Genomic DNA, 27071 nt, shown 5'->3' on the forward strand with positions numbered 1-27071 from the left:
GCCAGGACACCAATCTACCTTGTGCATGGCTCTGCTAAGGTTGCAACCAGTCTGAAGCAAGCAAGCTAGCAATCGAATAAAATGGCCCAGTGTGGGAGGCAGTTTAAAAGCATTAGTGTCATCATGTCTACCTGGGAGAGAGCTTCTCACAAACCTTAGCGATTTTTCCCTGATGTATGGGGCATATAGGGAAAAAATAAAGCTGGTAATTTAAAAAATATTACTGATTTTTTAATTAATAAACTTTATGTTTAGAGCAGCTTTAGGTTCACAGCAAAATTGAATGGGATATACAGAGATTTTCCAAATATCCCCTGTACACACACACGCGTGCGCACACACACACACACACACACACTGCATCTCCCACTATCAACATACTAGACTGGTTTATTTGTTTCAGTATGAATCTACCTTGATACATTATTATCACCCAACGTCCATAGTTTACATCAGGGATTACTTTTTTTTTTTTTCAACGTTTATTTATTTTTGGGACAGAGAGAGACAGAGCATGAACAAGGGAGGGGCAGAGAGAGAGAGGGAGACACAGAATCGGAAACAGGCTCCAGGCTCTGAGCCATCAGCCCAGAGCCCGACGCGGGGCTCGAACTCACGGACCGTGAGATCGTGACCTGGCTGAAGTCGGACGCTTAACCGACTGCGCCACCCAGGCGCCCCCAGGGATTACTCTTGGTATTGTATATTCTGTGGGTTTTGACAAGTGTAAAATGACGTGTATCCGTCATTAGAGAATCATAAAGAATAATTTCACTGTCCTAGAAATGCTCTGTCCCCTGTCTTTTCATCTCTCTCACCTCCTAACCCCTGGAATCACTAATCTTTTTACTGTCCCCATAGTTTTGCCTTTTACACATGGCTAGGATCATATAATATGCTGCCTTTTCAGATTGGCTTTTTTTACTTAGTAATATGCATTTAAGCTTCTTCCATATCTTTTCATGGCTTGATAGCTCATTTCTTTTTCAGTGCTGAATAATATTCCGTTGTCTGATTTACCGTAATTTATTTATCCATTCACCTACTGAAGGATATCTTGGTTGCTTCCAAGTTTGGACAATTATGAGCAAACCTGCTATAAACATCCATGTATAGCTTTTTATGGACATAAGTTTTGGATTCATTTGGGTAAATACTAAGCAGCATGTTTGCTGGATTGTATGGTAAGACTATATTTAGTTTTATAAGAACTCGCCAAATTCTCTTCCAAAGTGGCTATATACCATTTTGCATTTCTACTGGCAATGAAAGAAAGTTCCTGTTCTCCACATCCTTGCTAGCATTTGCTGTTGTCAGGGTTTTGGATTTGGGGCTATTCTGACAGATGTGTGAGTAATATCTAATTTTTGTTTTATTTCACAAATCCCTAATGATACATGACATTAAATATCTTTTTATACTTACTTGCTATGTGTATGTTTTCATTGGTGAGATATCTGTTCAGATCTTTAGGCCATTTTTTAAATGAGATTGTTTGTGTCCTCACTGTTGAGTTTAAGGGTTCTTTGTATATCTTGGATAAGAGTCCTTTATCAGATGTGTGTTTTGCAAATATTTTTCCCAGTCTGAGGTTTGTCTTCTTATTCTCTTGACATTTTCTTTCACAGAGCAGAAATTTTTAGTTATAATGAAATCCAGCCTACCAATTATTTCTTCAATGGATCATGCCTTTGGTGTTTTATCTAAAAAGTAATCCCCGTACCCAAAGTCATTTAGATTTTTCTCCTAGATATCTTCTAGGAGTTTTTCAGTTTTGTGTTTTGTATTCATGTCTATGATCCATTTTGAGTTAAATTTTGCAAGGGGAAAAAGGTCAGAGTTTATATTCATTTGTTTTGCATATGGATGTCCAGTTATTCCACCATTAGTTGTTGAAGAGACTAACTTTGCTGCATTGTATTGTATTTCCTTGTTATCAAAGATCAGTTGACTATATGTGTGTCTATTTTTGGGCTTTCTATTCTGTTCTATCAATCTATTTGTCTCTTCTTTCACTGGTACCATACTATCTTGATTACTGTAGCTTTATAATAAATGTTATATTTGAATAATGTCAGCCCTTCAACTTTTTTCTACTCCTTCAATATTGAGTTGGCTATATTCTGGGTCTTTTTTCCCTCCATATAAACTTTAGGATCAGTTTGTCAATATACACAAAATAACTTGATGGGATTTTGATTGGGATTTCAATAAATTTTTACATACAAAATTAGGAAAAAACTGACAACTTGAAAATACTTAGTCTCCCTATCATGGAATACCTTTATTTATTTCTTGATATCCTTCATCAGAGTTTTCTTCACGTATATCTTGAACATATTTTGTAAAATGTATAACTATTTCATTTTGGGAAGCAAATGTAAATGGTGCTATGTTTTTTCTTCCAGTTTTATTGAGATATACCTGACGTATAACACTGTATAAGTTTAAGGTGTGCAATGTGATGATTGTATACATGTATACATTGTGAAATGTTTACCATAATAAGGTTAGTTAACACATCCTTCACATTACATAATTATCATTTTGTTGTTGTTATGGTGAGCACATTAAAGAACTATATTCATAGAAACTTTCAAGAATATAATACAGTTTTGGTAACTATACTCAACATATTATACATTAGATCATTGGAACTTATTCATCTTCTAATTGAATGTCTGTACCTTTTCTATACCCAATTTGTTGGTAGTTTTTATTATGGATGGATGTTGAGTTTTGTCAAATGGTGTCTCTGCATCCATCGAGATGATGATATGATTTTTATCTGTCATTCTATTAATGTGATGTATCACATTTATTTGTTTGCATATTTTAAATTATCCTTGCACCCCAGAGTTGAATCCCATTTGATTGTGGGTGTATGATCTTTTTAATGTGCTGTTGAATTCAATTTGCTGTATTTTGTTAAGAATTTTTGCCTCTATATTCATCAGTGACATTGGTCTGTAGTTTTCTTTTCTTATAGTGCCCTCATCTGCCTTTAGTATCAGGGCAATGCTGGCCTTGTAAAATGAATTTAGGAGTGTTCCCTCCTCTTGAAATTTTTGAAAGAGTTTGAGTAGGATTGGCATTAATTGTCCTTTAAATGTTTGGTAAAATTTGAATGAAACCATCTGGTCTTGGGCTTTTCTTTGTTGGGAGGTTTCTGGTTACTGATTCAATTGACTTACTCATTATTTGTCTGTAAAGATTTTCTATTCATGATTTAATCTTGGTAGGTAATATGTTTCTAGGAATTTATCCAGTTTTCTACATTGTCCACTTTGTTGAGGTACAGTTAGTTGTTCCTAATAGTCTCTTATGATCCTTTGTATTTCTATGGTATCAGTTGTAATATCTCCTCTTTCATTTATAATGTTATTTATTTGGGTCCTCCCTTTTTTTTTCTTGGTTAGGCTAGCTAAAGGTTTGTCGATTTTATTTTTTCAAGAAATCATTTTTTAGTCGTATTAATCTTTTTCTATTGTTTTTTTCTGTTCCATTCATTTTTTCTCTAATCTTTATTTCATTCCTTCCACTCACTGGTTTTAGTTTCTTCTTTTTTTCTAGTTCCTTAAGGTTTAAAGTTAGGTTGTTTATTTGAGATATTTTAATTTTCTTAACATATGCATTTATTGCTATAGAATTCCTTCTTAGAACTGCTTTTGCTGTATCCCATAAATTTGGATATATTTTGTTTCCATTTTTTGTTTGTTTCCAGGCATTTTTAAAATTTCCCTTTTGTTTTCTTTTATCCATTGGTGATACAAGAGTGTGTTGTTTAACTTCTATGTATTTGTAAATTTTACTCCTGTTATTAATTTCTAATTTTATATCACTGTGGTCAGAAAAGATAATTCATGTGATTTCAACCTTCCCTAATTTTCTAACACTTGTTATGTGGCCCCATGTGCTCTATCCTAGAAAAGGTACCCTGTGTGCTTGAAAAGATTGTGTATTCTGCTTCTGTTGAATGGAATGTTCTATATATGTTAGGTGTATTTTGTCTATCATGTTGTTCAAATCCACTGTTTTCTTATTGATTTTTTCTGGATGACCTGCCCATTGTTGAGCAGAGTACTAAAGTCTCCAACTACTATTTTATTGCTGTTTATTTCTCCTTTTAGTTCTCTTAGTATTTGCTCTCTTCTTTCTTGGTTAGCCTACCTAGAAGGTTATTGATTTTACTGATCTTGTCAAAGAAACAACTTTTCATTCTGTTGATTTTTTGTATTGATTTCCTGTTTTTAATTTTATTGATTTCTGCTCTAATTCTTGCTATTTGTTTTCTTTTACTCACTTTGGATTTAATTTTCTCTTCTGTTTCTATTTGTCTAAACTAGAAGCTTAGATGATTGAGTTTAGATGTTTTTTTTGGATGTATGCATTCGATGCTGTAAGTTTTCCTCTAAGCACTACTTTTTTTGTTTGCATCCCACAAATTTTGATAAATTGTGTTTTCATTTTCGCTCAGCTACTTTCGATTTTTAAATTCAATCTATGTGTTATTTAGAAATGTGTTGCTTAATTTCGAAGTATTTGGAGGGGATTTTCTGACTATCTTTTAATTATTGATTTTTAGTTTAATTTCATTGTGGTCTGAAAGAAGGCATTATTTGAGTTCTATTCTTTTAGATTTGTTAGTGTTTTATGGTCCAGAGTGTCGTCTGCCTTGGTGAATGTTTCATGTGCATTTGAGAATGTGTACTCAGCTGTTGTTGAGTAAAGTAATCTATAGATGTCCATTATACCCAGTTAATTGATGGTATGGTTGAGCTCACTTATGTCTTTTTGATTTTCCATCTGCTGGATCAGTCCATTTCTTTAAAAATTCTTTTTTCAACGTTTATTTATTTTTGGGACAGAGAGAGACAGAGCATGAACAGGGGAGGGGCAGAGAGAGAGGGAGACACAGAATCGGAAACAGGCTCCAGGCTCTGAGCCATCAGCCCAGAGCCTGACGCGGGGCTCGAACTCCCAGACCGCGAGATCGTGACCTGGCTGAAGTCGGACGCTTAACCAACTGCGCCACCCAGGCGCCCCTGGATCAGTCCATTTCTTATAGAGGAGTAATGAACCCTTCAAACTTTATGGTGGATTCATCTATTTCTCCTTACATTTCTATCAGTTTTTGACTCACATATTTGGATGCTCAGTTTTTAGGTGCACACATGTTAATGATTGTTATGTCTTCTTGGAGAATTGCCCTCTTTATTGTTACATAATTATCCTTGATAATTTTCTGACCGAAATTAATATTGCTATTCCTGCATTCTTTTGATTAGGGTTAGCATGTATATCTTTCTCCGGCCATTTGCTTTTAATCTATATGAACCTTTATATTTAAATTGAGTTTCTTATAAACAACAGATAGTTGCATCTTGTTTGTTTTTTTATAAATTTTTTTAACATTTATTTATTTTTGAGAGGCAGAGAGAGAGCGTGAGTGGGGGAAGGGTAGAGAGAGAGGGAGACACAGAATCTGAAGCAGGCTCCAGGCTCTGAGCTGTCAGCCCAGAGCCTGATGCGGGGCTTGAACTAACAAACCGTGAGATCATGACCTGAGCTGAAGGAGGATGCTTAACCGACTGAGCCACCCAGGTGCCCCACGTCTTGTTTTTTTTTAACACACTATGACCATCTCTGTCTTTTGATTGGTACATTTAGACCATTGACCTTTAAGGTGACCATTTATATAATCCACCTCACGCCAGAGTGGCTAAAATGAACAAATCAGGAGACTATAGATGCTGGAGAGGATGTGGAGAAACGGGAACCCTCTTGCACTGTTGGTGGGAATGCAAACAGGTGCAGCCACTCTGGAAAACTGTGGAGGTTTCTCAAGAAATGAAAAATAGAGCGACCCTATGACCCAGCAATAGCACTGCTAGGAATTTACTCAAAGGATATAGGAGTGCTGATGCATAGGGGCACTTGTACCCCAATGTTTATAGCAGCACTTTCAACAATAGCCAAATTATGGAAAGAGCCTGAATGTCTATCAACTGATGAATGAATAAAGAAGATATGGTTTAGGGGCGCCTGGGTGGCGCAGTCGGTTAAGCGTCCGACTTCAGCCAGGTCACGATCTCGCGGTCTGTGAGTTCGAGCCCCGCGTCAGGCTTTGGGCTGATGGCTCAGAGCCTGGAGCCTGTTTCCGATTCTGTGCCTCCCTCTCTCTCTGCCCCTCCCTGTTCATGCTCTGTCTCTCTCTCTCCCAAAAAAATAAATAAATGTTGAAAAAAAAATTAAAAAAAAAAAGAAGATATGGTTTATATATACGTTGGAATACTACTTGGCAATGAGAAAGAATGAAATCCTGCCATTTGCAACAACATGGATGGAACTGGAGGGTATTATGCTAAGTGAAATGTCAGGCAGAGAAAGACAGATACCATATGTTTTCACTCATACATGAATCTTGAGGAACTTAACAGAAGACCATGGGGGAGAGGAAGAGGAAAAAAAGTTACAAACAGAGAGGGAGGGAGGCAAACCATAACAGACTCTTGGATACAGAGAACAAACTGAGGGCTGATGGGGGGGAGGGGAAAGTGGGTGATGGGCATTGAGGAGGGCACTTGTTGGGATGAGCACTGGGTGTTGTATGGAAGCCAATGTGACAATAAATTATATTAAACTATATTAATTATATTAAGCTATATTATTATATTAATCTACTGAGATTATTAGTTATCACATTTGTTGTTGTTTTCTATTTGTTGTCCTTGTTCTTTGCTCTTATTTTCTTCCACACACTTTTTCTGCATTTTATGGTTTTGAGTATTATATATGACTGCATTTTCTTTCCTTTCTTAGTATATCAATTTATCTAGAGTTTGCAATATACATTTACAATAAATCCAAGTCCACTTTCAAATAAGACTATACCACTTCATTGGTAGTGCAAGTACCTTATAATAACCAAATACTCCTAATTCCTTCCTCCCATCCCTTGTGTCATTGTTGTCATTCATTTATGTATATATATATATGCAAATGTATATGCAAATATATGTAAGCATGCAATGTTGAATACATTGTTGTTATTATTTTGAATAAGTTGTTATTTGTTAGAACAATTAAGGATCAGAAAAATTAAAAATTTCATTTTGCTCTCACATTCATTTTCTGATATTCTTTATGTAGATCTGAGTTTCTGACCTGTATCATTCTTTTTCTTCTCTTTAAATAACTTCTTTTAACATTTCTTGTAAGGCAGTTCTACTGGCAATAAATCCCCTCAGTTTTTCTTTGAGAAAGTCGTTATTTCTTCACTTTTGAAGAATAATTTCACAGGATACAAAATTCTAGGTTGATTTTTTTCTCTCAACACTTAAATATTTCACTGTATTTTCTTCTTGTTTGCATGGTTTCTGAGAAGGCAGATGTAATTCTTATCCTAGTTCCTCTATAGGTAAAGTGTTTTTTCCTCTGGCTTCTTTCAAAATTTCTTGTCTCTGACTTCTGATGTTTGAAAATGGTATGTCTAGGCGTAGAATTTTGGGGAAGGCATTGCATTCATCTTGGCTAGTGTTTGCTGAGCTTTCTGGATCTTTAGTTTGGTGTCTGACATTAATTTGGGGGAAATTCTAAGTCAGTACTGCTGCAAATACTGCTTCTTTTCCTTTTTCTCTTTCTTCTCCTGATATTCCCATTATGCATATGTTACATCTTTTGTAATTGTTGCACAGTTCTTGGACATTCTGTTCTGGGTTTTTTTTTTTCAGGTTTTTTTCTTTGCTTTTCAGTTTTGGAAGTTTGAAAGTTTCTATCACCATAATCTCAATCTCAATCTCAGGGATTCTCTTTCTGTAGCCCCATTTAGCCTACTAATGAGGCCATCAAAAACATACTTTATTTCTGTTACAGTGCTTTTGATCTCTAACATTTCTATTTGATTCTTAGAATTTCCATCTCTCTGCCTACACTATCCAGTTTTTTGTATGTTATCTACTTTTTTCAATTAAAGTCCTTAGCAGTTAAAGAATTTAAAATTTAAAATTTTTTAATATTTATTTATTTTTGAGACAGAGAGACAGAGTGTGAGTGGGGGAGTAGCAGAGTGAGAGAGAGAGACACAGAATCAGAAGCAGGCTCCAGGCTCTGAGCTGTCAGCACAGAGCCCCACGTGGGGCTGAAACCCACAAAGCACAAGATCATGACCTCAGCCAAAGACTGACGCTTAACCAACTGAGCCACCGGGTGCCCCTAAAAAATTTAAATGTAGAAATCAGAAGAATTAAAAATTCTTGTTCTGATAATTCTAAATTTCCTGTCATCTGACTTTAGGCATGATGCTTGTTCAATGTCTTCAAACTGTGGTTTGTTTTTTTTTTTTGCCTTTTAGTATGGTTTATAGTTTTTTGTTGAAAGTAGACATGATGTACTTGGTAAAAGAAACTGCAGTAGATAGGATTTTAGTAATGTGGTGGTAAACTGTCAGGAGAAGGAAAGTGTTCTCTAGGCCTATGGTTTTGAAGGCCCTATGCCTCTGGACTGTGAAATTTACCACTGCTTTTCAGGTTTTTGTTTTGTTTTGTTTTTTGTTTGTTTGTTTGTTTGTTTTTCTTCTCTTAGGTGGGACAGAATGGCTGGAGGGACCTGGAGTTGTGTATTTCCCTTCCTCTGTGTGGAAAACTAGAGGGGCTGACATTGGTTATTTCACTGTTCCCAGGTAGGTTAGACTTTGATAAAACCCCCAGAGATTAGGTTCTGTAAAATAGTTCCTCCTGCGTGCAGAACTTGTTAAGAAGAATAGACTGCTCTGAAATATTTCATAATCTTTCTTTTTCCCTCCAGCTGGGAACATAGTGGGATTTTCCTCCTTTATCCACTGTGAGAGTCAAATTGAACTCCTAGAGATAAATGTGGTCTCTCCTATGATTGGTTCCACTGGAATTTTTACTTCTCAGTTGTATACACTGAACTCCCAGCAATTTGTCGGTTATAATCCAGGGTTGCTTTTTGTTGTTGTTGTTGTTGTTGTTGTTTTTACCCAGAACTGGCTCCCATGGAGGTTTTTGCTTTAGTAAATGGTGATTCTCTGCATCCTCCATGTATCTCTCCAACTTGGGATGGGGCAGTGATTTGCCCTGTGACCTCACTTCTTTGCCAGACCTAAAAAGAGGCTTTTTTTTTCCCTTCAGTTTGTTCAGCTTTTTACTTGTAGTTAAAATATAGTGGGAACTTCTAAATCCCTTAAATGCCAGACCAGAAATTGGGAGTAAAGCTGGAAATTTTAGATACAAAATTATTGTTGTCTTTTGGGCCCTCCAGGTCTACCATATGTCTTGTGTACCAGCTGAGTCCATAGGTAAATCCACACCAATACTCACCCCCCCACACACACTACCAAGCATCCTATAATACTCATAATCCCATGTTTGAGTTCCTCTTCAGAACATACTCAGATTGAATACCAGCTGTGTATCCATTTGATTTTTTTGTGTTTGGCACCTCTGTGTGATTGTTTATAATTTATGTACAACTTTAAGCAGTTACTATTCTGATCTCCTTGAGAGTTTTATGAAAAAGCATTACAGTCTTCGGGGAGATTTTTTTTCATTTTTGGAAAATATATTTTGTAAAGGAAACAATTTTGAAAGAAGTGATTGCTAACAAACTCTCCATGCACTCATGACACATCTCCAGTAATTGGCTTCCTTTGGATTTGAGCTCATTTTTGGTAGGAGAGATGGAGGTGGAAGGAAAGCAGAAGGTTTAGAAGGTGCCAGAGAGGAGGCTGAAGAAAACCCAATGTGAGGAGGAAGCTAGAAAGAATCCAAAATGAGCCAAACAATGTTGTCTTGAGAACTATTGACAAAGCATGAAGAAAGACTTTTAAAATTTCTTTTTTAAGCATTTATTTCTTTTTTCCCCCCAAGGTTTTATTTAAATTCCAGCTAGTTAACATACAGTGCAATATTAGTTTCAGGTATAGAATTTAGTGATACAACACCCACTGCTCGCAAAAAGTGCCCTCCTTAATCCTTATCGCCTGTTTAACCTATTCCCCCACCCCCATTTATTTCTTAAGGATATGAGAATCCATTAGATTATTAAATCCAAATACACACACTTTATTTCTCTCTTTTACCCCTTTAGGGAAGATAGTTATCAGATGGTCAGGTTTAACCTTTTCATGCTATTTCACCCAAATTTTGAAAATATTAGCTTGATTTCAAAAATGTATTTTCTTTGAATTATATAATAAATTTAATATCTGTGCAAAAAACATGTCATGGTTTGTATGTTATATTATTATAAATACGATACTAGAGTTTTTTTCTTCTAAATTAACTTGGCATCATTTCCTCTTTAGCAAAGCTGATTTGCTATGGATATTTCATGGGGAAAATGTGAAAGTGGATGGAGAAGCCATAGATATTTGAAAAAAAACCTTAAACTCTGTCTTACAATGGAAAAAAAAATCTTCTCGATAATTGAAAGTGCCAACCCCTCATCTCCTCATCTGTGAGCATGGGAGTTCAAGACTAAATCATATTATTTTAGGAAAAATCAATAGGTCTCATAAAATTACCAGTCTCCTCATGAACACAGAACAGTGTTTCTGAAAGAAAATATGATTTGTTTCTCTGTTCTATATGTATATTTATAGAGATTGATGAGAGATGTAGAATAACCAGAGAATTCCTTTGCAGTCCCTGATAAATCACTCTTCCTCCAATTGTGAAAGGAGGAATTTATTTCTCATTGTAGAACTTCCAGAGTAAATTTCCACTGGCTTCTCTAGCACCCCAGATGTAAGAAGTATAACCCAAGCTCTGTTGTTCAGTATAACTTTCAGTCTGTCCCTCTGGGCTAGACACAGAACAGGCCCCAAACACTAATTGTGCTGCATGGGTCATCTCCTCATCACTCAGAAAAAGGCAGCAGTCAATAGGAAGCCCTAATGACAGTCACGGGATAGCCTGTTAAATAAGAAACATTGGACTAGTGTTGAGGGTTTTGGGCCCCCATAGTAGATATTATACCCTTTGGATTCACCATCTATAAAACAGAAATGGTGTCTTTCACATGTTAATTATAATATATGGAAATTATGAACAAATTCCATGGAAGTCCCTCCAAACTTATGTTGGTCATTGGCTTCTGCCTGCTTTCCTAACTCAGCTATCCCAGATTTCTGTATCTTTTCTCTGGAAAAAGTGGAATGGCAGATAATGAATGGAGGGATGGAGAGGGAACTTAAGAGTTTCCACCAATTAAAAAATTGATTCTTCCCTCAATGCCAGCATATTTGTTACTAGATCATCTCTACCAGGCAGTTCAGCATAATTAGTTTATAAAACTAGGCTTTTGTGTCAGATAGATTTAGGTTTGAATCTAGGCTCTTCCACTTACTTACTGTGGGGTCTTAGCCCAGCCATCTATTCTTTCAGGTTCAATTTATCAGTGAAATGAGACTAAGAATGCCTTCGTTAGCTTATTTTCATGATTAAATGAAATTAATAATATAAGAGGAATGCCGCATTCATCCCCAAATAAGTACTCTGTGAGTGGTGGTGGTGGTGGTGGTGGAGTTATTGGTTGTCTTTCTTTGGAACTCATAGCCATCACGTGTTTTATTTCTTTTAACATTGTTGGGGGTGGGCCCAGTGCCCATTGTGTAAGCTGGTACAAAAGGCTATGGGTCTGCAGCAACGAAACGCCTGTTTTCATTATTTTTCAAAAATGATTTTTGTCTTTGTCAAGTTCCTACTCATCTTTATGAACACAAGTTGATTTGGAGTCATGACCCTGGATCTTATAGATTTCCCAGAGGTTTAATACATAGATTTATTTTAGGTCATGATTAGCTGGTTGTCATACTAACTACCCAGAACTTTGAGCAAAGGTTCCTTCCTGACTAATCTGCTGATAGAGCCAGAGAAGCCATTCAATTACATTGAACTGAGCTTGTGTTGCTCATCTTTCACTAAGTAGTAATACCTGTGACATGAAGTGTGGGTTCTGAACTCAGCAAAGTTCAGTTGCTTGGGAGATCATGGAAGCTATGAAGCTTTAATATAATGAACAGTGTGGGAGCCAATGTCCATATAGAATCCAGAATCAGGGAAGTAAACCCATCAGCTTTCTCCAGCTTTCCATAGCTCCATCTTCTTAGAGGCTTTATTGGTAGACCTCAACTCACACTGGTTCTTGAGCCAATACTGGTAGGGTCATGAGGGCTTTCAGCAGATTAACCCCTCATCTATACCACCAAATCAAGGGTAGACTTTTGGAGAACTGGAATGCAGTCTTGAGTTCAAAACACTATATCCATAGTGAAGTTAGTGGCCAAGCATTCCTTTATCCTCTGCAATGATGGCCAAAGTTGACTGAGTTAAAACCATGGCTTCCTCACTATTGATATTTAGGCTTTCAGTCCTCTCTCTGGGGCCCTGGTTGGATATGGTAAGTTAAGAGTTCCATTTCTTTCTCCTAGAAACACTGAGAGTTGATCGCATTCCCTCTGTGTCTCAATTAGCTTCCTGGAATGACCCAGAAGAGGGAGACTTCAAATTTCAAGATGATGCTACCCACAGTATATTCTCTTTTGATTTTGAAAAATAATCTGCCAATACACTTATAAATGATATTTACATATGAGAATAATTAAAAGCCATCTGGGCAGCAGAAAAAAAAAAGGATGGAAGGAAGAGGAACGCAAAGCGTCCTCTATACAGCTGCCACTATCAATGACAAATACGCTTGAGGCCACTTAGCCCAATGCCCTGCCTCCACTATAGGTCAACTCAAATCCATTTCATAGCTGGTGTTTTAGCCATCCCTGAGTATACTGATTCCATTGTTTTTGCTTACACACACAACTTCATCTTCAGTTTTAAATAAACATTTTCTTGATGCAATTTCATCCTATTTCTTTCTTGGTTTGTTTTTATGAAGAAGGGGATCCTGCAGCTTGGAGATCTTTTACTGTGGTGTGGATCTTCAAAGTCTCCCTGCATAGTGAATCCCTGAGGCCTGGTGGCAGGTCACAACCAGTTTCCTTTGTGGTGATATATCCTTACAGAAGATAGGGTGACTTGACAGTCTGACAGACACTTAAAGTGTGAAGATGAATAAAAGATACATCACTCCTGATGGGTATATATATATATATATAAAAGCTGTCAGTCGATGTAAGCACTATTCTAAAAACATGCAGTACCATATCAGTGCTAGAGGGTGTTGGATATAAAAAAAGAGTTGGCAGATGGACAATTTTTGATAGGTCTATGTGGATGTGAAAACCAAGCTGAGAAGGAGTTTGTTAGTCTTCATCCATTGCCCTGCTTTGAAAATCATATTTGGAAGCATTAGCTTTCTTTCTCTTTGACTTCTCTCAAGCCCCACATTATTAGCCAGTAGGTAGACTGGATCATGATCTAGGGGTGCTATGTCTAATGTGAGTGATGACAGGCAGGAGATTCTAGCCAAAATATATTACTCACTGTTGTTACTTTGCCTGAAATTCTACCATTAGAACTTCTTGTTTGGAGAATGTACTACAACTCAGACACTGGGAAAGAAAAACCTTCAGCTAATTTGAGTGAGGATTGATTTTCAGACATTTATGATTTCAGGGCATTAAGGATTGTGGGTCAGCCAGAAGTCCAGGTAAAAAGGCAGAAAGCAGAGAGTCAGAAGTCACAAAATTTCAATATTGTCTACTTCACACTCTCATGGAAACATTTGAGGACATTCATCCAACCTTTGTCTGGTACATGAATCTGTTTCAGAACATCCCCTACAAGTAGTTTGTCCAACCACTTGAATACCTCCAGCGATAGAAAGCTTTTTTTTTTTTTAATGAAATTGACTTCGTTGTTAGGCAGTTCTAAATTGTGGAAAGTTCTGTGCTGTAAGAATCCCAGATCTGCCTCAAGCTTCCATACTATTAATGTTTGTTCTTCACAGAATTACACTGCTTCCTTATTCCCACGAAGGCTCTTTGGAAAGGTAACAGTAGCTTTCTTGATGCCCTACTCCTAATGCAACTTCTCCCATTACAATATTCTTTAAAGGAAATAGGGATAGGGATAATAGTGAGCAGCCAACAGGAGAAAGAACAAATGGCTCATGGCCCTTCAGAATCTCCCATAAAAAACCACACAAATAAAATGTAAAACACTTGACAATGTCAAGTGTTGGCAAAAGTGCATTACTGAAATACTCATACACTGCTGATGGGAATGTAAAATGGTATAACCACTTTAGGAAATAGTTTTCAGTATCTTGTAAAGAGTCTTACCACATGACTTACTCCTAGGTAACCCAATAAAAAGTGAAAAAATATATATGCACACAAACTTGTACACTAATGTTTACAGCAGCTTTATTTGTAATGTTCCCAATCTGGAAACAACCCAAATGTTCATCAGCAAAGTGAGACATGATGTAGTGCATCAATACAATAAAATATTTTTGGAAGTTACAGAGAGGGAGAGAGGCAAACCATAAGACACTCTTGAATGCTGAGAACAAACTGAGGGTTGATGGGGGGTGGGGGAGAGGGGAAAGTGGGTGATGGGCACTGAGGAGGGCACCTGTTGGGATGAGCACTGGATGTTGTATGGAAACCAATTTGACAATAAATTATATTTAATATAAAAAAGGAAATAAAAGGAAATGAAGTACTGATATATCCATGATCATGAATGAACCTCAAAACTATGCTAAGTGAAAGAAGCCAATCACAAAAGACCACTTATTGTATTATTACATTTATATGGAATACCCAGAAAAGACATCTATATATATTGAAATTATATATATTTCAAATGTTGTGGTGTTTACACAGATGTATGTATTTATCAAAACTCATTAGCTGTATATTTTAAATTGATGAATTTTATCGTGCATGAGTTATACCCCCAATATCCCCCCAGATTTTCTTTAAAGCCAATCAGAGGCTAGATTTCTGCAAAGTCATGTGACTTCTGGTCCCTTTACATCCCCAGTTATTCTTTGGTCAGTCCAAGTGTCAATGGCAGCAGCATCCTAGATACCGAGTTCATCAAGAACACAGAAACACAAGTGGAAAGAACTAAGACTTATTGGAAATACGACCTATTAGAAATATGAGAGAAGTAGACATGACTTTGCTGAAATCTGGGACTGAAGACAGAAGGGCTTTGCAAAGGAGGTATTTTGAGTGTATTATAAGAAGGGGCCACACATATAATGAGAGTATGTTCTCACCTGTGATGAATGTGAAGAAGGGAATTGTTTATGTCACCTATAAACTATTTCCCTACCATATCTGTATTTAGAATGTCATTAGAGTTACCAGCCCTTCTTTTTTCTTAATTAATTTAATGTATTTAATTAAATACAAGTTAGTTAAAATATAGTGTAGTAGTGGTTTCAGAAGTAGAACTCAATGATTCATCACTTCCATAGGACACCCAGTGTCCATCCCAACCTTAATGCCCATCACCCATTTAGCCCATCCCCCCCCCCCACCTCCCATCCAGCAACCTGCAGTTTGTTCTCCATATTTAAGAGTCTCTTATGGTTTGCCTCCCTCTCTGTTATCTTATTTCACTCAGCATAATAACCTCTCGTTCTATCCACTTTGTGGTAAATGGCAATATTTCTTTCTTTTTGATCACCAAGTAATATTTCATTGTGATATATATACATCTTCTTTATCCATTCATCCATTGATGGACATTTGGGTTCTTTCCATACTTTGGCTATTGTTGCTAATGCTGCTATCAACATTGGGCTGCATGTGCCCCTTCGACTCAGCATTTTTGTATCCTTTGGATAAATACCTAGTAGTGCAATTGCTAGGTCATAACGTAGTTCTATTTTTAATTTTTTGAGGAACCTCCTTACTGTTTTCCAGAGTGACTGCACCAGTTTGCATTCCCACCAACAGTGTAAGAAGGTTCCCTTTTCTCTGCATCGTTGCCAACATCTGTTGTTGCCTGAGTTGTTCATTTTAGCCATTCTGACAGGTGTGAGGTAGTGTCTCCTTGTGGTTTGATCTGTCACTCGCTGATGATGAGTAATATTGAGCATCTTTTCATGTGTCTATTAGCCATCTTGATGTCTTCTTTGGAAAAGTGTCTATTCATGTCTTCTGCCCATTTCTTCACTGGATTATTTGTTTTTGGGTGTTGAGTTTGATAAGTTCTTTATAGATTTTGGATACTAACCCTTTATCCAATATGTCATTTGCAAATATCTTCTCCCATTCTGTTCGTTGCCTTTTAGTTTTGCTGATTGTTCCTTCACTGTGCAAGAGGTTTTTTTTTATCTTTTTTTTCATCTTTTTTTATCTTTTTAATAAATTTTTGAGAAAGAGAGAGAGAAAGACAGAGCATGGGTAGGGGGAGGGGCAGAGAGAGAGGAAGACACAGAATCCAAAGCAGGCTCCAGGCTCTGAGTGGTCTGTACAGAGCCCAATGTGGGGCTCAAACCCACAAACTGTGAGATAATGACCTGAGCCAAAGTCAGATGCTTAACTGACTGAGCCATCCAGGCACCCCAGAATCTTTTTTATCCTGATGAGGTCCCAATAGTTCATTTTTGCCTTTATTTCCCTTGCCTCTGGAAGCATGTCAAATAAGAAGTTGCTGCGGCCGAGGTCAAAGAGGTTGCTGCCTGTGTTCTCCTCTAGGATTTTGATGATTTCCTGTCTCACATTTAGGTTTCATCCATTTTGAATTTATTTTATGGTGTAAGAAAGTGGTCCAGGGTCATTTTTCTGCATGTCACTGTCCAGTTTTCCCAACACCATTTGCTGAATATCCATTGGATATTTTTTCCTTCTTTGTTGAAGATTAGTTGGGCATACATCTGTGGGTCCATTTCTGGGTTCTCTTTTCTGTTCCATTGATCTATGTGTCTTTTTTTGTGCCAGTACCATACTGTCTTGAAGATTATAGCTAAGTAATACAGTTTGAAGTCCAGAATTGTGATACCTCCAGCTTTGGCTTTGTTTTTCAACATTATTTGGCTATTTGGGATCTTTTCTGGTTCCATGCAAATTTTAGAATTGTTTGTTCTAGCTCTGTGAAGAATGTTGGTGTTATTTTGATAGGGATTTCATTGAATGTGTAGATTGCTTTCAAACAATATTTGTTCTCCCAATCTATGAGCATGGAATGTTTTTCCATTTCTTTGTGTCTTCTTCAATTTCTTTCATAAGCTTTCTATAGTTTTCAGTATACAGATGTTTTACCTCTTTTTTTGAAAAATTTTAAATGTTTATTTATTATTTTGAGAGGCAGAGACAGAGCATGAGCAGGGGAAGGGCAGAGAGAGAGACACACACACACACAGAGTCCAAAGCAGGCACCAGGCTCTGAGCTGTTAACACAGAGCCCAACACGGGGCTTGAACTCACGGACCACAGGATCATGACCTGAGCTGAAGTTGGGTGCGTAACCGAGTCACCCAGGTGCCCCTGGGTCTTTTACCTCTTTGGTTAGATTTATTCCTAGGTATCTTATGGTTTTCGGTGCAGTTGTGAATGGCATCAATTCCTTGATTTCTCTTCCTCCCGCTTCATTATTGGTGTAGAGAAATGCAACTGATTTCTGTGTGTGGATTTTATATCCTACAACTTTGCTGAATTCATATATCAGTTCTAGCAGTTTTTTGGTGGAATCTTTTGGGGTTTCCATATAGAGAATCATGTCATCTGCGAAGAGTGAAAATTTGACTTCTTCTTTGCCCATTTAGATGCCTTTTATTTTTTTTGTTGTTGTTGTTGTCTGATTGCTGAGTCTAGGACTTCCAGTGCTGTGTTTAACAACAGTGGTGAGAGTGGGCATCCTTGTCATGTTCCTGACCTTAGAGGGAAAGCTCTATTTTTCCCCTTTGAGGATGATATTAGATGTGGGTCTTTTATATATGGCCTTTATGCTGTTGAGGCATATTCCTTCTATCCCTACTTTCTTGAGGGATTTTATCAAGAAAGGATACTGTATTTTGTTAAATGCTTTTTCTGCACCTATTGAGAGGATCATATGGTTATCCTTTCCTTCACTAATGTGGTGTATTACATTGATTGATTTGTGACTATTGAACCAGCTCTGTAGCCCAGGAATAAATCCCACTTGATTATGGTGAATAATTCCTTTAATGTACTATTGAATTCAATTTTTCTATTATCTTGTTGAGAACTTTTGCATCTAGGTTCATCCGGGATATTGGCCTGTAATTCTCCTTTTTACTGGGTCTTTGTCCGATCTTGGAACCAAGGTAATGCTAGCTTCATAAGAATGAGTTTGGAATCTTTCCTTCCATTTCTATTTTTTGGAACAGTTTGATAAGAATAGATATTAACTCTTCTTTAAATGTCTGGTGGAATTACCCTGGGAAGTCATCTGGCCCAAGACTCTTGTTTGTTGGGAGATTTTTGATAACTGATTCAATTTCCTTGTTGGTTATTGGATTGTTCAAAATTTCTGTTTCTTCCTGTTTCAGTTTTGGTAGAGTGTGAGTTTCTAGGAATTTTTCCATTTCTTCCAGATTGCCCAGTTTGTTGGCATATAATTTTTCATAGTATTCTCTTAAAATTGTTTGTATTTGCGTGGTGTTGGTTGTGATCTCTCTTCTTTTATTCACAATTTTGTCTATTTGAGTCCTTTCTCTTTTCTTTTTGAGAAGTATGGCTAGGAGGGTTATCAATTTTATTTATTCTTTCAAAAAACCAGCTTTTAGTTTCATTGATCCGTTCTACTGTGTGTGTGTGTGTGTGTGTGTATGTGTGTGTGTATTTTCTTTTCTTTTTTTCTTTTTTGGTTTCTATATCATTTATTTCTGCTCTTATTTTTATTATTTACCCTCTTTTGCTGGCTTTAGGCTTTATTTGCTGCTCCTTTTCTAGCTCCTTTGGGTGTAAAGTTAGGTTGTGTATTTGGGACCCTTATTGCTTCTTAATTTAGGCCTGAATTGCAATGTACTTTCCTCCTAGAACTGCCTTTTCTGCCTCCAGAGAGTTTGGACTGTGGTGTTTCCATTTTCATTGGCTTTCATTCATTTTTTTATTTCTTCTTTAATTTCCTGGTTAACCCATTCATTCTTTATTAAGATGTTCTTTAGTTTCCATGTATTTAAGGACTTTCCAAATTTTTTCTTGTGGTTGATTTCAAGTTTCATAGCATGGTGCTCTGAAAACATTCATGGTATGATCTTGATCTTTTTGTACCTATTTAGGGCTGATTTGTGATCCTGTATGTGATCTATTCTGGAGAATGTTCCATGTGCACTGAAGAAGAATGTATATTCTGCTGCTTTAGGGTGAAATGTTCTGAATGTATCTGTTAAGTCCATCTGGTCCAGTGTGTCATTCAAAGCCATTGTTTCCTTGTTGATTTTCTGCTCCGATGACCTGTCTATTGCTGTAAGTGGAATGTTGAAGTCCCCTACTATTATGGTATTATTATCAATGAGTTTCTTTATGTTTGTTATTAATTGATTTATATATTTGGGTGTTCCCAAGTCAGCCCTTCTAACAATAGTTCTTCCTTTCACTTTTCTTTTTGCTCTAGACAAATTTCAGGCAGCTAAGGAGACACTCTCTTTGAAAGGCTTTTTATTTTTGATCCAAGTAGACTTGTTTCGGTCTCAAGTCATTAGTCTTGATAGGGAAGAAGACTTGCTGGATGTTTCACATTCATGTTTATTTGATCTTCCCAAGCTTATAAAACAGTTATGATCATTATTACTTATTTTACAGGTGAGAAAATTTAAGTATGTGAGGTTAAAAAACTTGCCCAAGTTCTCCTAATACGTGAAGCTAATACTCTATACTATAACTACAACCCAGGTCTGACTCCAGAGCTTGGGCTGTTAACTGCCAAACCCTTCTAACTCATATTCTTAAAACAATTGATATCATTGATTAAATCATTGTTATGAGCCAGGTACTGCAACAAGCAGTTTGCATACCTTACTTTAGTAATTCTTGAATCCCCATGTCTACGTGGGCTTACTACAGCGGAGTGTCTGGCATATAATAGACATTCAGTCAAGATTTATTATATGAATAAATGAATAGCCAATGGTGGTAGATATCATTGGCCCCATCTTATGATAAAGAAAAGGAAGCTAAAAAAAAAAGAAAGAAGAAAGAAAGAAAAAGAAAGAAAGAAAGAAAGAAAGAAAGAAAGAAAGAAAGAAAGAAAATGAAGCTCAAAGAGATTAGTACGCCTAAGGTCACACAGCTCTCAACTGGCAGAGTCCAAAACTTACCAGACTGTGTCTGTTCCAGTGTCAGAGGGTTGGAGAGTGTCAGCCAGTGAAAACAGAGCACTCTAACAGTAAGAGCACAGAATTAAGGTTGCTTATGTTGTTTGGGATGCTAAAGAATCCCATCTCTTCTTACTTTCCTTTTCCCATCCCCTAGGATCTGTCCCACTGTAGCCTGATTCCACTTGGAGCCCAACATCTGAGAGGTAAGTGATTCTCCTGTCTTCACATAAGAGTGGTTGAAAATATCATATTTTAAACAACTCCTGTTTGGATTATTTTGCATCTGTTTTCTTTCTAAGTTTGCTAGATAATTGTCTTGACCTAGGGCCTAGGCTAAACTGAAACTCTTCTAAAAAACTAAACAACCCATTCATCCAAGCAAAGTACATTCTCGAGGATCTCTCAGTCTTCTCAGTGCTCTGGCTAAGGTCATTGAAGTGCAGGACTGGGACTGAAGTATTGCCTGCAGAGCATTAGTCCCATAGACATAAATATTTGTCTATATTTCTATCTGGTTAACTCAAGCATCTCAGCAAAAACATGCTGAGATACACTGGAGCAGGGCTGGGTTTTGCACTCACATCAGAGAAAAATAATAGAAGTGATATATAGGGAGTGGGGAAAAGTAAGACTACCTTTGCTAATATCTAGTTTTAACTATGGCTGTCATAGGCAGATATTATAAATCCAACAAAGGGTTACTGAGCACCTCTATATGTAAGGAAATATGTTAGCACTTGTGGACACAGAAATGAAATTAGTTAATTCCTATCTTGATTAGCTCATAGTCTAGTAAGGAAAACAGGCATATAACAATTAATTACAAGTGATATGAGTGTTGCAAAGAAGAAACACTAAGGCAAGTTATATGTTAAGTGAGTTAGCTTTAGCTTAAGCCATTTGTTCCACACCAAGAGACTTGGGTAGAATTACCTTCCGCAGAATCCCCAGTTGGAAACTGGAACTGGTAAGAAGGATATTCGGTACCCATGTTATATCCATAACATCTAGGGGCAGTGTCTGCAGAAAATATGATATTGGGTGGCTTCTATCACCAATGTCTGCTGTATGCAAGACAGCTCATCAAGCTACATTGCAATACAGGTTTTACAGATGTGGAAACTGAGGCTCAAAGAGGTAACTTGCCCAAGGTCTCACATCTTTGGCTTTGAATTCAGATTGGGATTTTAATCTAAATTTTGTCTAAATCCAGAGTGAATGATTTTTTTCTATTGGTTCAATCTATTTCCAGGACATAATGTTATGAGCAAGAGTTGAGGATTCTAGTCCAAGATCTAATACTAAACAGTTGTATGTCCTTAGACAACTCTTTCCTTATCTGTTGGAGGAGGTGTTAAATACACACCTTGCCTAATTCATAGTTTATCAAAATGACAATGAGATAGGAGAATACTTAGATCACATACAATTCTCTGCATATATGTGGGATATTCCCAATTATTATTATTTTTTAATGTTTATTCATTCTTGAGAGACAGAGCATGAGCAGGGGAAGGGCAGAGAGATAGGGAGACACAGAATCCGAAGCAGGCTTCAGGCTCTGAGCTGTCAGCACAGAGCCTGATTTGGGGCTTCAACTCACAAACCGTGAGATCATGACCTTAGCTAAAGTCGGATGCTTAACTGAGCCACCCAGGTGCGCCTAGATGTTATGGATTATTGAATGACATTAAAAGTTTGCCTCTGCACTATATAATCCCTGTATTTCTTGTTTACTCATCGTCAAGGCTAGGAGGGAGAGAAAGCCTGACTAGGGTTTGGGATTGGAACTTAGCAATAAGACTCATAAACATGACCATGACCCAAATCATTTTCCATTTCTTGAGACTGAAATTCTTCATCTCTAAAGTTGATACTTTTCTCTAACTATTGACTATTAGGAGGCTTCTTGTAATTGAAAAACATGATATATACTAAATTGCTTATATTAAGCACCTTGAATAGGGCTGCAGGTTGCATGCACACCACAAGGACCTGGAAATGTAAAAAATGTTTAAATCTAAGTGGGCTAAACTCTGTCAGCTCATCAGTTGTAAGTGGTATTCAGCACTAAGTGAATTGCATTTAATGAATTAAAGATGAAAGAGACAGCAGGGAGCACGAATGCAGGAGAAGACCTTTCATTTCAAATTTAAAGGGCTAATTTTATGACTGAGTTCTGCAGATCAGAATTTTTCCACTCTTCCCCTAATTGTTTACTCAAACGGCATGTACTATTTGAAATGACAGGGGCGTTGGGAATGGACAGAGAAACCAAGCTAATCCCTCAAATTGATAAACAAGTCCTACCATACGTTAGCCACTGAGTCCTCTCCAGGAATAGGAGCTTGCAGATAGACAGGCAAGATGGGTTAGGTTCAGGTTGACTGTGAATCTGAGGATCAGATTCTAGATTGCAAACAACTCTTAATGTCATTGCCCACATTTCAGCTGTGTCCTCAAGCAAGTCATAGAATCTATAGCTTTGAAAGGACTAGATCATCCTTACGATGCCTTCTTATCTTATTCTCCCCACTCTAACTCCTCACCAGGTGGTAATCCTAACTCTGCTTACATTCCTCCAATGATGTGGAACTCATAAGTTACTTTATGGAGACACTCATCCCATCTCCACCCCCACCCTCCCAAGTGCATTTTCAGTTAGCTCCTTCCTTGTCCTTGAGGATAAGTATTCTACATGAGAGTCTTTCGGAGACAGCTATACATGTATCCCATTTCCTCCTTGCCCCTTAATTTAACTTAGTATCTTAGTGCCTTGATTTTCTGACCTGGAAAATGGCAGAATTGCAGTCAATATTGAATGAAATAATGAATGTAAAGTGGTTTTTAAGATATTTGAATCTTTGTACACATAGAGAGTGAAGCTCAATGGGACTGGGAAGCTAATAATTCCTTTTTGGTTGCTCTTTTAATATCTTCACATATTGATTAGATGGTGCTTAGATGGGTATGATAACAGCTCAACCCAGCTTTATTGAGATTGTCCCAATTTAAAATGTTTTATCACATTGTTCTTGTAAAACATAGCAAGGTGCACATTCAGTTATGCAAAACATCCTCTCAGACTGCTTTATTTTTTTTAACTTTTATGTTATATATATTTAGCAAAATAAAATATAAAATACAATTATTACATACTTGCTGAATTTCAGTTTCAGAGCTTCAACAGTAGCTTAATTCCTACATTATGTGACAGCTGTGATATTTAATAATCCAAACCATCCTGAACACTTGTCCATGTTTTATTTTAATTCCAGTACAGTTAGAATAAAATGTTATATTAGTTTCAGATGTACAATACAGTGATTCAACAATTCTATACATCACCCAGTGCTCATCACAACAAGCGCCCTCCTTAATCCCCATTACCTATTTCACCTCAGACTGCTTTCTTGAACCTAGAAGTAGCAGAGAAGTCTTTATCAGGCCCCATCATTTATTTTTGATTGCAAAATAACAAGATTACCAAATGTATGGGGCTTAAGGAAGATGGGAAAACAGGGGAATGAAAAGCTAAGAACTCGTGATAGCAAGGCCTGCTGGCCCTTCTCTCAAGTCCAGACCACTTCTACTGAGACTCGATGCCCCTGCTTGCTTATTCAGCCTCCTCTTGTTTTGACAAGATTTTCGTGACTCGATTCGATCTTACTTTTCTTATCCTAATTTCATGTCAGACTACTCATAGAGATTCTTTTGTTTGTCTTTCTCCTAGCCCCACCTATGAACACAGATTTATATAAGGCTCGCGGGCCCAGCACTGTGCAAAGTGTATGGCGGTTCACAGGAAAGAGACTTCTTCCTGGAGGGCTCAAACAATGTGTCTTTCCGCAGCTCAGGGAAGGGAGGTATTAATAAGGGCCCGGGTAGTGAGAGGAAGCCGCATCAAGGAGGCTGAATGCGAGCTGGGCATAGGAAGAAGAAAGTAATTGGCTTTCCGGTGAGGGGAGAGAGCTTGAAAGCAGAAGTGAGCAGGATTACATGTTTAGAAGTGGAAGTAGGGGCTTCATTTCCTTATGTGTAAAATGCAAATCATTATACCTACTTCACAAGACTGCTGTGAGGATGATGTGGTCTGGTAGAGAGATGGCAAATACCTGTTCAGCATGTTGCATTTATTCCTCCATTGTCTGTGGCGAACACTGGCAGTGCTTTACGGCATTCTACCAGTGAGCCCGGCCCCAGGTCCAGGACACTTTTAAATAAGGCTCCAGACAGCTAGTACCAATTAGAGTCTATAAGCTGACATAAATTAGGCACTGAAGAAATGACACGTATTATTATCGCAAATACCCACACAATGTCCGGTACGACTGGATAAAAACAACTTGTCCTTTCCATTCCTATCAAGTACAAATGCAAAACCTCTGCATTCCCGGTATGCCAGGGGCCCACCATGAAGGTTTGAATGAGACTCAGAGCCAGTCCTGCCGTAGAGGTTATCTGCCATATGTTGTAACATCTCTTGTGAGCTGTAAGTTCTAAGCGCACTTGATCTTCAGGAGTTTGCAAACCTCCTACTTCCACTGAAGTCATCATTTCACCACCCATATAATGTCAGTACCACTCAGGGGCCGAATTAAACAGGCAAGTACAATAAAGAGGCAAAATGGAGTCTCTCTTTGGGGTTTTTCTTTGACTCCATGTAATGCTCGTTTATATTTTGATAACTATTTATAATACTCTGTGACAGTGTTATGATACCTGCCCAGTGGCTCATCTTGCCCTCCACCAGCCTCCAGGTCTTTTCCTTCATATAAAAAAACTCGCCCGTTCCTTCTAGGTCTTCTTCTCTGCTGCACTGAGAGAAATGAATGGTGCAAATGGGTCATGCACTGCTTGGACAATCAGAGTTCTGGCCGGTGACTAAACAGGGACATTCAGCCCTGTGCTTTGGCTGCCAGCAGGGACAGTAGGCAAAGTGGAGTAGGCGGGGGAAGGAGGAGACAGGGAAACATGATCTTAGGAGGAATGTTAAATAGGCTCATGGAGCTGGAAGGCTGCTGGAGCAAGTGTGGCTCCTTAATGGAGTTATGCCCATTAGAAAGGAAAACTGGGAAACTAACAGGGGATACTTGTAGGGAGCATTCATGACATGTGTAACTTCATAAGCAGCTAGGCCATGGGTCCAGCAGAGCCAGAAGAAAGGTTGAAGGTTAAAGGAAGGTATGAGGTCTGAGTCATAGCAATGGCCAGATTGACCCCAGCTGGGCTGCTGCTCTCTCTCTAATATGGGGATACATGGATGGCTTTTCTGCCCCGCCCCCCCACAGGCAGAGCAGAGCATTACAAACCTCCCAGCAGGAACCATAGAGACTGAGAGCAAGGTCAGCTCAATTGGGACCCTCTCTCTTGCCCCCAAGCCAGTTACTTTTCACCTTGCCCGAGCCAGCCCTGCACTTGCCCACTGTTTGCATGCGACCATACAGACTCAGGCAGAGCCTTGGAAGGAAGCAATCCACATATCACACACCTCAGGGGCCACTTTTGCAGCCAAATAGTTTCTACCTTCAAAAGTGTAGATAGTGCTCAAGCAGAAAGGATCTTTTGAGAGTATTAAACCTAGGGTTTCTCAAGTGTTACCAGAGAAACTTCTGCATCAGCATCATCTGTGGAGCTTGATTAAAATGCAGATTATCTGGTCCCATCCCAGACCCACTTAATTACACTGTCTAGGGGTGAAGCCCAAGAAGCTGCATGTTAAACTCCCAAGAGATTTTTATGTACCCTGAAAGTTGAGAACCTCTGACAAATGTCAGAGCTCTGTGTGGTCAGTCACCCAAGATTCCCAAGGTAAAATCTGAAGACCTCTTACCACAGAATCATTTGAAGTGCCTATAGAAAATTCAGATTTCTGGGTCTCTTCTTAACTCTTCTGAATCAGAATTTCTTATGTGTGATAAAATTTGAGAAAGCCAATTCCTTCATTGTACAGATACAGGAACTGGCCCAGAGAGAGGAAGTGACTTGCCCAAGGTTGTCAGTCTAGATGGTGGCAGAGCTAGGGTCACATCCAAGTCTCCAGACAAGTCTAAACAGTATGTCCCTGTGGTTACCTCTTGAGGATTGTTTATGTCTCAGTTTAGCTCTCATGGCCACAGGTTCCCTTACTTATAAAGTCTGGAGTTCAAGGGCAAAAATGCAAGTGCTCTGGGTAGTTGCATGGCAATAGGTCAAAACTTCTCCAAAGTGTTGGGTAGAACAGCTTGAAAATAAGGTATTGTAAGGTCACAATGCTCTATTATAAGCAGCAAGGTACTTCAGGCTCTTCTCCAAATGGAGTTTCAAGGGACTCCAGTACGGATAGTTTCATATGCAGGGAAACTGTCAACCGTGTCTTTGAGCCAAATGGAACACAAACACCAAAATGGCCTGCCTGTAGAAGTTTACTAGACCTATTTTTGTGTTGTTGTTTTTGTAGGTGAAATACATACCAATCAAGTAAAAGCTTAAACGTATGCAGTTTTGTGTCAGATCTGGTTCAGGCTCACTAGTCTGATTTCTGAAGTCTGTGCATTTGAGGTCCCAGCTCAGTCTGCTTTATCTCCAGACTGGCATGCTTTACCCCGTGATCTGCTGGGACAATCTAATAGAAGGCCACTGACCTCTAAAAGGAGAGCAATTTCCAAAATGATAAGACAAGATAGATTTTCTTAGAGGGATTAAGCAATTGCCATTGACAACAGCGCCGTTGTATAATTTGCATTGGGCAAATGCTTACAATTTTAGCAAGTGTTTCACCAATGTTACATAATTAGAAAAATTAATGCTCTGCCACCTTGAATACATACTTCTGTAAAGAAACAGGAGACCTCGACAGATAGTCT

This window comes from Prionailurus bengalensis, chromosome X (genome assembly GCF_016509475.1).
Source record: "Prionailurus bengalensis isolate Pbe53 chromosome X, Fcat_Pben_1.1_paternal_pri, whole genome shotgun sequence".
Lineage (NCBI taxonomy): Eukaryota > Metazoa > Chordata > Mammalia > Carnivora > Felidae > Prionailurus > Prionailurus bengalensis.